The sequence below is a fragment of the Chanodichthys erythropterus genome, chromosome 3 (assembly GCF_024489055.1).
Source record: "Chanodichthys erythropterus isolate Z2021 chromosome 3, ASM2448905v1, whole genome shotgun sequence".
Taxonomy (NCBI): domain Eukaryota; kingdom Metazoa; phylum Chordata; class Actinopteri; order Cypriniformes; family Xenocyprididae; genus Chanodichthys; species Chanodichthys erythropterus.
The window spans coordinates 68139106-68154624 of NC_090223.1; the positions used below are offsets into that span (position 1 = coordinate 68139106).

A 15519-nucleotide genomic window follows, 5' to 3' on the forward strand; every position below is an offset into this window, starting at 1 on the left:
TTCAGTCAGAACAGTTTTCACACAGCAGGATTTTGAATCGCCGACAGGTCCAGATATTTAGCATGCCAAATATCTCACGGGCGTCGGCGACTCGTCTGTGATTCTCTCAGATCGCGTCTTTGCTCCTTCTTACTGCGTGATTGTCACTCGCGTGAACGAGCACCGATTTGCCTGTGATTTCATTTGTCGGCGATTTTTCAAAACCTGTCAGCGAGCCAAAATTGGGGCTAAAATCGTGCAGTCTGAACTCGGCTCTCGTGAAATGGGTGAGAATGGCTTTTAGTTTGTGGGCTAAAAGGTACGTGTCTTAAGCCCGCTTCTGTACAAATAATTTGAAGCAAATCAATTAATATCAATTAACCTGTATTTATGAGTGTGTATTTGGATGTCACCTTAGTTAGCATATTAATGGCTTGTGTTAAATATTGTAATTCCTCACACTATGTTGATTCACTGCTATCCAGTGCCTTGTGAGATCATCTTGAATATGACTTTTGAGAAGGAAATGCACTTTATATTTTTACAAGATGTTTATTTTCTTTTAGTGACCCCAGTTGAGGTCATTATGGCCAGTTGTGACACACCCACATCCACCACGTCTGCACCCAGCTTAAACTGTAAGTACAAGTCTTGGCTGCTTGACATTTGACAGCTGATATTACAATGTCTGTCTTAAAAGGACAACAAAAATTAGACGGTCATCTATATTTTGAGGTGTTGCTAGTTTGATCTGTGTTCTCCCTTATGTGACAGCATTCTCTACATAAATAAGTTAAATTCTTCATTACCTTTTTCAGTACTTAAAGCATTTAATGAACTCATTTATTTTCCTTCCTTAGACACAGTGTGGATCATAGGTGACAGCCATGTCAGACGTGGTGCCCAGAGAGCTGCAGAGACCATGGGAAGAGACCTCAGTCTGCCAGGTGTCCGTGTCTGCTGGTTTGGCTGGGGTGAACTGAGGTAGAGAGGACTTTTCCCCTTCTTCTCCCATTCCCTGCAAGGAAGAGCAGCACCAGATGTCCTCCTCATCCACTGTGGTGGAAACGATATGGGGGAGGTTAGCAGTGTACAGCTAGTGAATGCCATGAAGGAGGACCTGCACCAGCTTAAGCTCCAGCACATTGGCATGAAGATCATGATGTCAGCTGTGACCCAGAGATGCCGGTGGAAGGCTGGTGTGAATCTGTTGAAAATAGACAAGGGCAGGAAGTTTGTTAACAGTGTTATGGCTACATTTGTTCATAGCTAAAATGGTGCCATGATTGAGAACCCTCACATTAGACATGACAGTCCTGGGCTATTTTTGAAAGATGAGTTCATTTCACACCTAGGGGAAATTATGTTTTTACGTACAGTAGCTAACTGCCTTAAAGACCACTTCCAAACGCGGTGAACTGCTTACAGTGGGCAGTGTCACTGCTTTTGAATTTTGTCTTTAGGGCCCATTTTGTTAAGACTTAATATAGCCCTAATGTTGAGTTTATGTTCATCAAATCAAGACAAAACATGCATCACTCTGTACATGCTGCCCTTAGGAGAGATAATTAGGAAGCATGGTGTTAGTTTTCACTGCTACGCTGACGATACTCAGCTCTATATTTCCTCGCGCCCTGACGAAACCTACAAATTCACAAAACTAACAGAATGCATAGCTGACATTAAAAACTGGATGACAAGAAATTTCTTATTATTAAATTCAGAAAAAACGGATTTCCTAATCTTTGGACCAAAAACTTCCTCACGAAAAACCTTGAATACTCTCTAACACTTGACGGGTGCTCCATTAAACCTTCGTCCTCAGTTAGGAACCTGGGTGTGCTCTTTGATACCAATCTTTCATTTGAAAGTCATGTTTCTAGTATCTGTAAAACCGCATTCTTCCATCTAAAAAATATATCTAAATTACGACATATGCTCTCAATGACAAATGCGGAACAGTTGGTTCATGCATTCATGACCTCAAGACTAGATTATTGTAATGCTCTACTGGGTGGTTGTTCTGCTCGGCTTTTAAACAAACTACAGTTGGTTCAAAATGCGGCAGCTAGAGTTCTTACTAGAACCAGAAAGTATGACCATATTAGCCCAGTTCTGTCAACATTACATTGGCTCCCTATTAAACATCGTATAGATTTTAAAATCTTGCTACTTACTTATAAAGCTCTAAATGGTTTAGCTCCCCAGTACCTAAGTGAGCTCTTAATGCATTATAGTCCTTCACGTTTATTGCGATCTCAGAATTTAGGCCAGTTGATAATACCCAGAATATCAAAATCAACTGAAGGCGGCAGATCCTTTTCCTATTTAGCACCTAAACTCTGGAACAATCTTCCTAGCATTGTTCGGGAAGCAGACACACTCTGTCAGTTTAAATCTAGACTAAAAACACATCTCTTTGCTCTTGCATACACATAACACATTATCAATACATTAACATTTTTCAAATCCGTTAAAGGATTGTTACGCTGCAATAATTAGGTCGGCCGGAACCGAGAACATTTCCTATAACACTAGATATACCTGTACATCAGAATAAGAATGGCATCTACGCTAATATCTGTCTCTCTGCTTATCCTGAGGTTTGCCGGGTGCTGGATCCAGGCCGTATCCAGGTCAGATGGAGAACCTGCGTCTGGACCTGACTACAACGTAGCCCAGGATCCCCGTATCCGCTTACATATATTTATATATAATCGATTTTTAATCTCTATAATAAAAATGTACAATTCAGATTTTGATCTCCATATACATTTACATATATATATCTTCCAAGGGGTTTTTCCCTCCTAGGACTTTTTTCCCAGTGCTAGCACGCTGGGTTTTTCTCCTAGGGGGTTTTTTCCACCCCTGGAAGTCAGCCGACATTGGCTTAATGTAGCACCATCTTGTATATGTTACATATTACCACGCTTGTTTGTACAGTTTTAACCACTTCCCTTTTTTTCTGTGCTTCTAATATGTAAAGCTGCTTTGAAACAATTACCAATTGTAAAAGCGCTATATAAATAAATTTGACTTGACTTGACAAAAAAGTTCTGTACTACTCTCTGTACTACTCCCTTACACTTCCAGGAGGGGGTCGGGATGCACCACCCCTCCCAGTCTCTGAAATGCTGTCAAATGAACATTCAGTTCCCCCCATTACGTTTTGGTTAATGCAGTTTGCACTTCATCTCTCAAGATACACACTAGTGCACATCTCACAGGTGGAAACGGATTATATCTGGGCACTGATGCACAGTATCTTCCTTGCGTTTAATAAGGAAAAGATCAACTTATATCTTGACAGAGCGTAGAATATTTGTCAGGGGAAAACTTTACCAGAGGATTTGAAACCATTCACCATTTTGCATATGTGCTCTGCCCATGTTTTGAAAGCAGTCTGTCAGGCAATTCGCAAGCAAACAAAAGACAAGGGCCTCGTAGAATTTACAACATTCTGCTTTGCCAGACTCCAAAATGCAAGCACCATGCCTGAAGCCACACAAATCTTCAGACCACTTTGTACCATCCTTACATCTCCAAAATACACAAAAAGTGTTGAGGAAAGTGTTTTTCTTTTGGAGTCTATTATCAAAAAATCCAACAAACCCTCTGATGAAAATGAACGTAGAAGAAAGAAAACAAATAAAAACAATCATGGGCAGTTCACGTTTCTCTTCTTATTTTCAGAAGGTGTTGGAAGATGCTAGGGAGACACATGACATCTTGGAAGATAATCCGTACTTCTGTCCAGGGATCCTCAACTTCCTTTTTGACAATTATATTGGAATTTTTCCAATGTGGAGTGGCTTGCTTCTGGGTGATCTGAAAAGACATGCCTCTAGCGTGACAAGCCAAGTGACCGACAAGACAAGGGACACCAATTGTCATGTGGAGAAATGGTTCGGCATCGTCAAAAACTCCATTATGGCTAAAAGGAAAAAAATGTCACCGGGTACATTCATCAGGATAATGCACCCATCCTTGCAGGCCAGATACAAAGAGCATGTAATCCAGCACAACCTTTCCCAAGGTTTACTGCTCAAGCCTGCACCACCAATGAATATTAGTGACCCCACTGAGACATGGAAGAGGAAAGAGGCAAGGTTCCCGGCTCCCAGGAAATCCAAGTTCTGCTTTGATCCACACACAGTGCCAGTCCCCCACTAAAAAAAGACACACAACTCCTCTAACTCCAGCAACTCAGAAGAGAGAGGAACAAGGGTCAACACATGATCGCTGTAATGTTCCTTCAGAAGAACTTCTTCCAGAGAAAGAAGTAAGAATAATAATATTACATTCAATAAAAAATACCCCAAAAAGAACTGTGCAGTTACACAAGCAGAAAGAAATGTTAACTATAATATGTAATTTAAGAAAACTTCTTCAAGTTTGTCATTGTAGGTTAACATGCTGTGGACAAAGAAGCCAACAGAGCTACTTGTAGCTTTGGTGCAGGACTTGAATGAAAAAAGCTTATTTTTAGCTAGTTATTACTCCATCATCGAACATTTCAAACATTGAAGCCCCATAAATGGATCTATGGAGAGGTATGCTAATTATGACAATAGTTACTTTATGTACTAGTAGGACAGTATAGCATTTTGGTCAGAATCTGGGTAATTTTACTGTCAATATTTTTGTACTTGATTGATTCAGGCTATAGAAAGTTACATCCAGGCCATTCTTAATGCAATGGGATCAACTACTCCACTATATCAGCTGAGCCACTTCACAACAGATGTAATTCTGCATGGTACTGAGGAGCAGATGAAAAGACAAGGTTTACGAACAGTAAGTAATTCCAGAACTTTTTTTTTAGCCTTTACATCTATGTAAAAATAACAGTTTGAATTTCTATCCTTTTATGATACAGGTCAACTTTGAGAAATACGATGGGGCGATTACTTTTGTAAACATAAAGAATGTGCATTAGAAGTTTATTGTAAGAAAAAAAACAAACAAGACATACTGTTACATTATACTCCATAGCATATTGATCAATCTAAATACTTATGTTAGAAGGACATTGTTTTATTATTATTACTTGCATTAATAATAATATAATAATAATAATTAGAATAATAATAATTATGTATTGTTTCTTTATCCTAGTATCTGCATGCCAAATCTGAAAAAATAGCTGCGTCTCATTTTCGCATTTGAAGGCTGCTGAGGCCGGCTCATTTAAGAAAAATAACCATTGGATTGTAAATTTACAAAAAAAAAAAAAAATACAGCATTTTGCACCTCACGAGGAATAACCATCAATTTTATTAGGGTTACTTTTCTTAAATAAGACATCCTTAATGATGTATACAGTCTTCAAATGCAACCTCTGGAGGACGCAGCCTCTGAAATGAGACACAGCTTATCTTTGTGCTTGACCCCTCAATGTGTTGCCATGGAAACTGAGGAAGCTTTACATGCATGTCGCAGATTTGGGTACATTTCCTTGTTTTGTTTTTTTTCCAACAACCTGTGACTTCAGATTCATCATACAAATTTGAAAGAATGTCACAAAACTGATTCCATGTATTTGTCCAACTTTAGTGAATACTTCAAAATGAGAAAGGAACAAAATGCAAAAGAGGATTGGATCAACATAAAATGTAAGCCTGGCACAAGACCTCACACACTTCAGGAAGATAGTGTGAGCTGTGGTGATTGTGATGCAGGTAATGAGAGAAAAAAGGTGTACATTAATGTGTTGCAACTTTGTGTTTTTGGGTAAACATTATATTAAATCCTATGGTAATAACTACAGCATCTCGCAGAAGTGAGTACACCCCTCACATTTTTGTAAATATTTTATTATATCTTTTCATGTGACAACACTGAAGTATTGAGTATTGTATTGTACAGCTTGTATAACAGTGTAAATTTGCTGTCCCCTCAAAATAACTCAACACACAGCTATTAATGTCTAAACCACTGGCCACAAAAGACCAAGATAAATTTATTTGGTTCAGATGATGTCAATCGTGTGTGGTGGCAACCAGGTGAGGAGTACAAACACAAGTGTGTCTTGCTTAGAGTGGGAGTGTCGTGGTTTAGAGTTGCATGAGTGCTGCCGGCACTGTGGAGCTACACTTCATTGAGGGAACCATGAAAGAGCAGAGCATGATCCCCTCCCTTCATAGACTGGGCCGCAGGGCAGTATTGCAACATGACAACGACCCCAAACACACCTCTAAGATGACCACTGCATTGCTAAAGAATGTGTCCAGACCTAAACCCTATTGAGCATCTGTGGGGCATCCTCAAATGGAAGGTGGAGGAGCGCAAGGTTTCCAACATCTACCCGCTCCATGATGTCGTCATGGATAAGTGGAAGAGGACGCCAGTGGCGACTTGTGAAGCTCTGGTGAAGTCCATGCCCAAGAGGGTTAAGGCAGTGCTGGAAAATAATGGTAGCTACACAAAATATTGATACTTTGTGGCCAGCGGTTTAGACATTAATAGCTGTGTGTTGAGTTATTTTGAGGGGACAGCAAATTTACACTGTTATACAAGCAGTACAACTCAATACTTTACATTGTAGCAAAGTGTCATTTCTTCAGTGTTGTCACATGAACAGATATAATAAAATAGGGTGTACTCACTTTTGTGAGATACTGTATATAAAACACTGCAAATGTGAAAAAAAAAAATAATTATATATATATATATATATATATATATATTGTATATATATATTGATCATTCATGATCAAACAATTCTAATGTTTTCAATTTTCTTGTTAGATACAGTGTGATTTATGCAGAAGGTGGTTTCACACTTAATTTCACTTAATCATGGTCCTGTGCAATGTGCTTGTAAACATTTTTTGATTTTTCTGTTTTGTGGCAGATGTAATGTTTTGTTTTTTACCATGTTTACTTTGTTACCATGTACATGTTTATATATATATATATATTTAAACTGAAGTGTTTTTTGAATTTCACTGAATTCAACACTACTTTTTCCATTTTACTTGTTTTATTTTTTTATCTGAAAACATCATCAGATTATAAACACCAGCAAAGGAAACGTCTCAGGTACTACCATATATTTATATGGTTGTTTAAAAATGTCTGTTCTATTCATTTTGGATACATTTTAACAGCGTATTATTGGTTGATAATCATTAATCATTTTTATTAAACACGAACTTACACGTACACACATACAGATGCGCGCACACACACACACACACACACACACACACACACACACACACACACACACACACACACACACACAAACCCTTCTCATGGAAAACACAAGGAACTGTTAAATCACAATCATGTGGACATTCATCAACATGCTAAGCATGATTTAGGATCAGGAAGAAGATGAACATGTACTCAGTGAACTACAGACTGATCAAAAGTCGTTCAACCTTACGAACAATTAATTGAAGTTTTAAAAAAAAAAAAAACCTTGTTGGTTTGTTTTAAAAATTTGTAAAAAAAAACCCAAAAAAAAACAACAACATTTGGCCAGTGGTTGTGCAGAAAAGTCACAAAAGACCTCATTTTATGACACATTAATGACACGTTTACACAGAAGCCATCCGTTTTCATCTGACAATAAAGCAAATAACCATCAAAGATGACCGTGAGCTCCATGGTATGTTTTTTGAGCAATGCATTAAAAACATTAGCTCTGAATGGATGCTGGAACAGTATTGCGTCAAAGAGCTGGAAATGATAAAACCCATCGAGATATAACAAGAAAATGACTAAATTATTTCATTCCGATAAATTCCCTTGTTTCCTTTGCTGCAAAAGCTGGCAATGAATAAGATGTCTGAGATACTCTTAATAGAGCTCAATCTGAAAATGATTAAATTCTCACAGATTTCACAGATGCTGAAATGTTTAAATCAAACAAGCACATGATCTTGGCACTATACATATCACGGGAAAAGAAGGCTGGATACAATTGCAAGTTATTAGAGCTTCACGCCAGATGATGGTAGACAAACAATACACACAGTAGCAACACAGACAGCAGGAGAGCGGTAACACAGGGACTTCGATGAGCGGTGAATGTCCGTGATGAATGGTGATCCGTGAAGAGAGTCCGTGTGTCCGTGTGGTGATCCGTGAACGTAATCCAGAACGAGTTATCCAAAGAAACAGACAGGAACAGGAAACAGCGACGAGCAATCCAGGAACATACAACACGAGACAACAACGGAACAAACACCAGGACTCCAAACAACGATCTGACAAACATGAGACGAAAGACAAGGCGTTATATAGGCAGATAGTAATGATCCACACGCCCACACAGAACAATCAAGTGACACACCCCAAAACCTACACGCAGACAACAGTATGAGACAGCGGATTAGTGAACCATGACAATACAGAGATGGATTATGGATTAAATGTGCATATTGTTATGCTTGGTCAGGTCTGTGCTAGCTTGAGATCTGTAAAAATGTTTTCTGATACATTATGTGTATCGAATTCAGGGATAAAACTTTTTTTGGTGTCTCTTTTTTTTATTTTAGGTTTTCCCATTTTTTGGGCGCTCTAGAGGGGATACCACACCCAGCAGGCCCATCTCCTTCAGTACTGTTCTGTAGTACATGTAATGATTTACATATTAATAAATGCATATTAATAAAACTTCAGCTGTATTAATTTATGAAAAAAAAAATATTCCTAAAACTCACTCCCATCCTTGCTGGGCAGCGTTTCTCCGCCCAGAAAACAGATGACCAAACCGAGTTCTTTTTAAAATTTGTCAATACATCACATTCTAAGACGTAGGTTAAATACACTGTACAACATATGAGAAAAATCGACCAAATTATCATATGATAATAAGTATATATTTTATGATATAAACGTGTATCATTTCGCTTCAAAATATCTTTACAAAGGTTTTCTTATTAATTACACTTTACACTCGCACTCAATCGTCTTATCGCGTTGGATTTTGGGAAACGGCGCTTTAACGAGTGAACATTGAATGTACATTCAAAATCAGAGAGGATTGTGGGTAAATGTAGTGAACGAATGTAGGGAATGCAGTCGCTCACTCAGAATTCAGACAGCACTACAAAATGGCCGACACCCGATATAGTGCACTATATAGTGGATAGGGAGCGGTTTCAGACACAGCTAAGGTGTAGAATAAAGGTAAAATATATGAAAAATATTGATTTTTTTTTTTTTTTTTTTAAACGAAGCATTAAGACATGTTAAACTGTGCCCCAAAAACACAATCAAGCCTAGAAAATACCCACTGCACCACCCATTAAAAACGTCTTAAAAATGTACACCAGGGAAATCTAGATTTTCTAGGGGACCATGCCCCCGTACCCCCCAAACAAACGTCATTTTCTGACCAGGGTAATTATAAAACCCTGCTTACGGCCCGGCTTATATTCCATCTAATGAAATCTGAGGTAAACGTGTATTTCTACAAATGTGCGCACTTTTGGACTAAAAGTTTGTACGTGTATGCACTGTGATCATAAATAAATGGGGCCAAACGCGATTGAATGTAAAGGTTTGTGTCTCGTTATTCTATTAATAACTACCGATTGTCATGATCACCAGTGAGAGTGCCCCATCAGCCACTAGAGGGCACTCCATCTTGGACTCTTGTTTTCACCCCTTGGACTACAATACCCATACTCACTCCTGGACTCATTATCTCATTGTCTTTGCACCCAGCTGTTTTGTGTTTGTTCATTAGTGTCGGTCTATTTAATCGCAGTTGTTTCTGTCCTCAGTTGTGGTTTGTTGTATTTGTTACGTGCACTGTTTTGTATCTCTGGCTTGTTGTTTTGTGGACTGATTATCTGGATTTTGACCTCTTGCCTGCCTTGGATTTACGTTTCTGGACTCCCCAATAAATACTTATGCTGCACTTGGATTTACCATCTTGTTCTTGTGTGCAACCGTGACAGAACAAACCACCGCTATGCAAGGATCCAGCAGCAGGAGACTCCGGTCATCAGTGGGGGCTGAGGAGGCTCAGGCCCTGTTGTCAACTCTTCGTCAGAGGAGAATGGGAGTGCGGGCATTCGGCCAGAAGTTCTGGTCGCGGGCAGAGGGGTCTCCCTGATGTGGTCCTTAAGGACATATTCAATGGATGTCTGGATAAACCTCTGCCGCAGTGGGAGATGGAGCTGGTAAAGGGATTAAACTTTTGGAATTTCTCCAATTACCTGCATCTGCGTGGGAATGGGCCGATTCGACTACCTCCAGCACCCGCTCCAGCCCGTGAGACCACTCCAGCCCGGGTGAGTCCACTCCAGAGCCCGCTCCAGTCAGTGAGTCCACTCCAAAGCCCGTTCCAGTTAGTGAGTCCACTCCAGTCAGTGAATCCTCTCCAGAGCCCGCTCCAGTCAGTGAGTCCACTCCAGAGCCCGCTCCAGTCATTGAATCCACTCCAGAGCCCGCTTCAGTTAGTGAGTCCACTTCAGAGCCTGCTTCAGTCAGTGAGTCCGCTCCAGCCAGTGGGTCTGCTCCCGCCAGTGGGTCTACTACAGAGTCCGCTCCAGCCAGTGAGTCCGCTCCAGTACGGCATGCTCTCCCTATCAGTCCGGTGATGGCCAAGAGGGCTGTCCTCACGCTCTATGTTTTGGCGGTCTTGCGTGCCTGGAGGATGCTCTCAGAACAGCCTCAGCCTGAGCACGCTGCCGTCCCAGAGCAGCCCCAGCCTGAGCACGCTGCCGTCCCAGAGCAGCCCCAGCCTGAGCACGCTGCCGTCCCAGAGCAGCCCCAGCCTGAGCAGTTGCCGTCCCAGAGCAGCCCCAGCCTGAGCACGCTGCCGTCCCAGAGCAGCCCCAGCCTGAGCACGCTGCCGTCCCAGAGCAGCCCCAGCCTGAGCACGCTGCCGTCCCAGAGCAGCCCCAGCCTGAGCACGCTGCCGTCCCAGAGCAGCCCCAGCCTGAGCACGCTGCCGTCCCAGAGCAGCCCCAGCCTGAGCACGCTGCCGTCCCAGAGCAGCCCCAGCCTGAGCACGCTGCCGTCCCAGAGCAGCCCCAGCCTGAGCACGCTGCCGTCCCAGAGCAGCCCCAGCCTGAGCACGCTGCCGTCCCAGAGCAGCCCCAGCCTGAGCACGCTGCCGTCCCAGAGCAGCCCCAGCCTGAGCACGCTGCCGTCCCAGAGCAGCCCCAGCCTGAGCACGCTGCCGTCCCAGAGCAGCCCCAGCCTGAGCACGCTGCCGTCCCAGAGCAGTTCCAGTCTGAGCCCGCTGCCGTCCCTGAGTCCTCCGCTCTCCCTGATACGGCCACGGAGGCCGTCACCGAGCTGGCCGCTCTCCCTGATATGGTCATGAAGCACCCTTGGCCAGCCCTGTCGCCGCCGTCCAAGCCTACTGCCCTGCCGCCGTCCAAGCCTTCTGCCCTGCCGCCACCGCCCAGATCTTCTGTCCTGCCGCCATCATCCAAGCCTGCTGCCCTGCTGCCGCCGCCCAGGCTTTCTGCCGCCACTGCCCAGGCCGTCTGAACCGTTGGAACCAGCCTGGTCAGTTCCTCCGGCACCACCCTGGCAATCAGCCAGGATTCCAGACCCTCTGGAACCAGCCTGGTCAGTTCCTCCAGCGCCACCCTGGCACTCAGCCAGGACTCCAGAACCACTGGAACCAGCCTGGTCAGTTCCTCCAGCACCGCCCTGGCTATCAGTTGGGCACCCTGGATCTGGCCCACCACCCCTCCCCCTGATCCTCCTCCTGTCCACCTCCCTCCTGAGTTTTGGTGTTTTTGTTTTGTCTGGTGGAGCGTCTGGTAGCCGCTCCTTTGAGGGGGGGGTAATGTCATGATCACCAGTGAGAGTGCCCTATCAGCCACTAGAGGGCACTCCATCTTGGACTCTTGTTTTCACCCCTTGGACTACAATACCCATACTCACTCCTGGACTCATTATCTCATTGTCTTTGCACCCAGCTGTTTTGTGTTTGTTCATTAGTGTCGGTCTATTTAATCGCAGTTGTTTCTGTCCTCAGTTGTGGTTTGTTGTATTTGTTACGTGCACTGTTTTGTATCTCTGGCTTGTTGTTTTGTGGACTGATTATCTGGATTTTGACCTCTTGCCTGCCTTGGATTTACGTTTCTGGACTCCCCAATAAATACTTATGCTGCACTTGGATCTACCATCTTGTTCTTGTGTGCAACCGTGACACCGATTGGTTTTGCATTTCTATCAGAAATTAAGAATTATTAGTGTCATTGTAAATACGTGGTGAAAATATTTATATTATATATATAAGCTATTTCATACAACAGCTGGCAAAAAATAGCTACATAGCTCCGCTGTGGTTTTTAACAAATAAAAAAAGTTTATGTATGTATGTATGTATATATATATATGTGTATATATATATATATGTGTGTATATATATATATATATATATATATATATATATATATAATATTGTGACACGTCCCCAGTGCAAGGAGAGGTTTAAGCTGCCACAAAACACAACCACAAGAGGCCAAAGCAGGGTTAACATAAATTGTCTTTTATTGAATCAAAACTGAGGAGGGCAAAAGGAATCAAAACTTGAACTTAGTTTCTTCCCGGTCTGGGGTATCTGTAACAGCTGCGTTGTCCTCGTCCGCTTGAACACTAGGCCACCTTGAAGGGAGAAGACAGAACAAAACTTTGATGAAGCAGAGGTTATAGGTTCAACCGTGTCCTTTTTCTCTTTAGTCTGTCTCACTCAAGGCTTCCCTTGGTTTACACATCTCGTCCTGGGGTTGTCTTCACCCAGGACCATTCCACCTAGAGTGAAGCAAAGTGCCCATATTTATCTTGACATCAATTGGGCCATCATTGGCTACAGCTGTGAGTGATTCCATGCTTGGAGTGTGAACAGGTGGAAGTACTCACAGTTGATGACTTTTCCTAATTTGGACCTACTCCTTTGTTCCTGGGCTCCTTTCTCCACCATTGAATTGCCACACATTCCTCCCCTCAGCTCCAGGCTGTTGCCAGGAGCGACAGACCACAGGCACTCTTCCCTCCGAGAGAGGGTGTCAACATTACCTTGGAGTTTACCTTCTCGATGCTCCACTCTGAAGCATAAGTCCTGTAGATCCAGAAACCAACGGGTGACTCGAGCATTAGAGTCCTTAGCCGTGGACATCCATTTTAAAGGAGCATGGTCAGTAACAAGGGTGAATTCTCTCCCCAGCAGGTAATATCGCAGTTTTTTCAGGGCCCACTTAATGGCCAAGCACTCTTTCTCCACAGTAGAATAATTATGTTTGTGTTTGAGTAACTTACGACTGATGAAAGTAATAGGATGTTCTTCTCCATTTCTCAGCTGTGAGAGGACTGCTCCTAGACCTGTTTCGGAGGCATCCCCAGGTGAAAAAAAAAGTATACTTGAGTGCATTAAAAAAATACTTAAATACAAGCAAGTACATTTGTAGTACATTCTTTATTTTGGTGCTAAATAAAAGTGTCAAAGTCATACACTATAAATACACTATTTTAAAGTATATTTGTACTTTAGTTGTACTTCACTGCACTTGGAAAAGTATACTAAATACTAATAAAACTTAAATATATTTTTAGTGCATTGAAATAAAGTATACTACCTCAAAAATATACATGAGTTTTATTAGTGTATTTGTTAAAAGTGTGCTTTGTATGCTTTAAACATTAGTTCAATCTTAATAGACTTTTATGTACTAATTCTAAGTTTAAATTAAGTTCATTCTATTACAAACATATTATTAATGTACTAGTACATTTTCCCAACTGTGGTACTTAAGTACACTTAATATAAATGCACTAATTAGCACTAACACTTAAATAGTTTATTAGTGCATTGAAATAAAGTATACTACTGCAAAAATATACAGAAGAGTTTTATTAGTGTAATTCTTAAAAGTGTGCTTTCAATGCTTTCAAATTTATTTCAATCCTAGTAGACTTTTACATAGTAATTCTAAGTTTAAATGACAATCACAAATATATTACTAATGTTCTAGCTATAAGTGCATTTTCCCAACTGTGGAACTTCAGTACACTTAATATAAATGCACTAGAACACTTCAAATGATTTTAAGTGTAGTCAGATAAAGTAAACCAAATATACAGTGTTTTATAAGTGCATTATTATGATAGATTTTATGTTGGTCTCAGCATTGAAAGTATGTGGACAGAGGCTCTTTTTTCCTCTGTCAAAGCTGTATTCTATGTTTTAACATATGGTTTTCTATCTGCCAGAACCATTTCCATATAAGGCTCTACTAGGAGTGAATGTGAGACAGGGAATGATCCCTGCTTTCTGTATTACCAGAATAGGAGAAGGTCCTTGGGATTTTAAGGGACCTCATGGGTACCTGACCAGTAGATGACCATATTTAGACTTGTTTTTCCATATGTATCACATTCCTATACCATAAGCCAGTGGTTCCCAACCACATTCCTGGAGCACCCCCAACACTGCACATTTTCCATGTCTCCTTTGTCTGATGTGGAATTACAAATTTAAGAATCTGTTTAAAATCTGCAGATCCTACATCCTGACCATTTGGCAGGACAAGCTCAAGATACAGCAGTGCTTTTGTCTCTATGATAATGTAAAGGTATAGGTGATACTGCCAGACTGATTGGATTAGCACCTATGCATTTGAATGACACAGTTATGCTGATTAGACCATGGCTGGGAAATGTAAGCAATGATCTGATTCCTGTACTGCATTTGCATCCTTTGTTTAGATTGTCCACACCTCTACTCTATGTATCCCTCCCCCTTGAATGTATATGAACTACCAAGTCACTGGTTTAGTTTAGGTTTTGGATGACCACAGCGACGCACAGCGTGTTTCTCAATAAAGAGTAACTTCTGCTTCAAGAGATCCCAAAGTCTCCTGGTCTATGCTTCTGAGATTTCCAACACTGACACACCCATTTCTGGTCTTGGAGTCTCTGCTAATGAATTGATGACTTGATTCAGGTGTGCTTGATCAAGGAGACATGCAAAATGTGCAGTGTTGGGGGTACTCCAGGAATGTGGTTGGGAACCACTGCCATAAGCTATATGACGTATTCTCTTTCTCATTGGCTGAAACTATACTACACACCTTGTACTCTTTCTATATATTCTCTCTTTTCTTATCAATAAAATGAGACTATATTCTCCCTCAGCGCTGAGTGATTGCTCATTCAATTGCCAAATAAGAGGTCTGGGATGAGGCACGAATTAGGAGCAAAAACATAACAATTTGGGGGCTCATCCGGGATTTCTCCAGACAGGTAAAAAATAAAATGCTTAAGTGCATCTTACTGTCTGTTGAGAAACTGATCCTTGTATTTTTGTGTCGCACTTTTTTCATATTTGTTAAAAGTGGATATCCTCGTATTTTGATAAATGCAGGAAGAGTGAAAGAGGATTGATCACCCTTTCATTTTTTGGTGTTATCCTCACAGATTTTATGCGTGGGAAGGGAATAGATGAATAAGAGTTGAAGATTTTCTCTCTCTTAGTCCATTTCATGGTGATATCCTCAGGTCCTTGTTGGCGGTTGATGAATAATACTGAATTTAAAATTTTTCTTTTTGCCA

General features: G+C 41.4%; 1 pseudogene; it reads left to right on the forward strand.

The window, feature by feature from the left end:
* Positions 1–1474: 1474 nt before the first annotated feature.
* On the forward strand, positions 1475–3024 carry LOC137005411 (uncharacterized; annotated as a pseudogene).
* The last annotated feature ends 12495 nt before the right edge of the window (positions 3025–15519 follow it).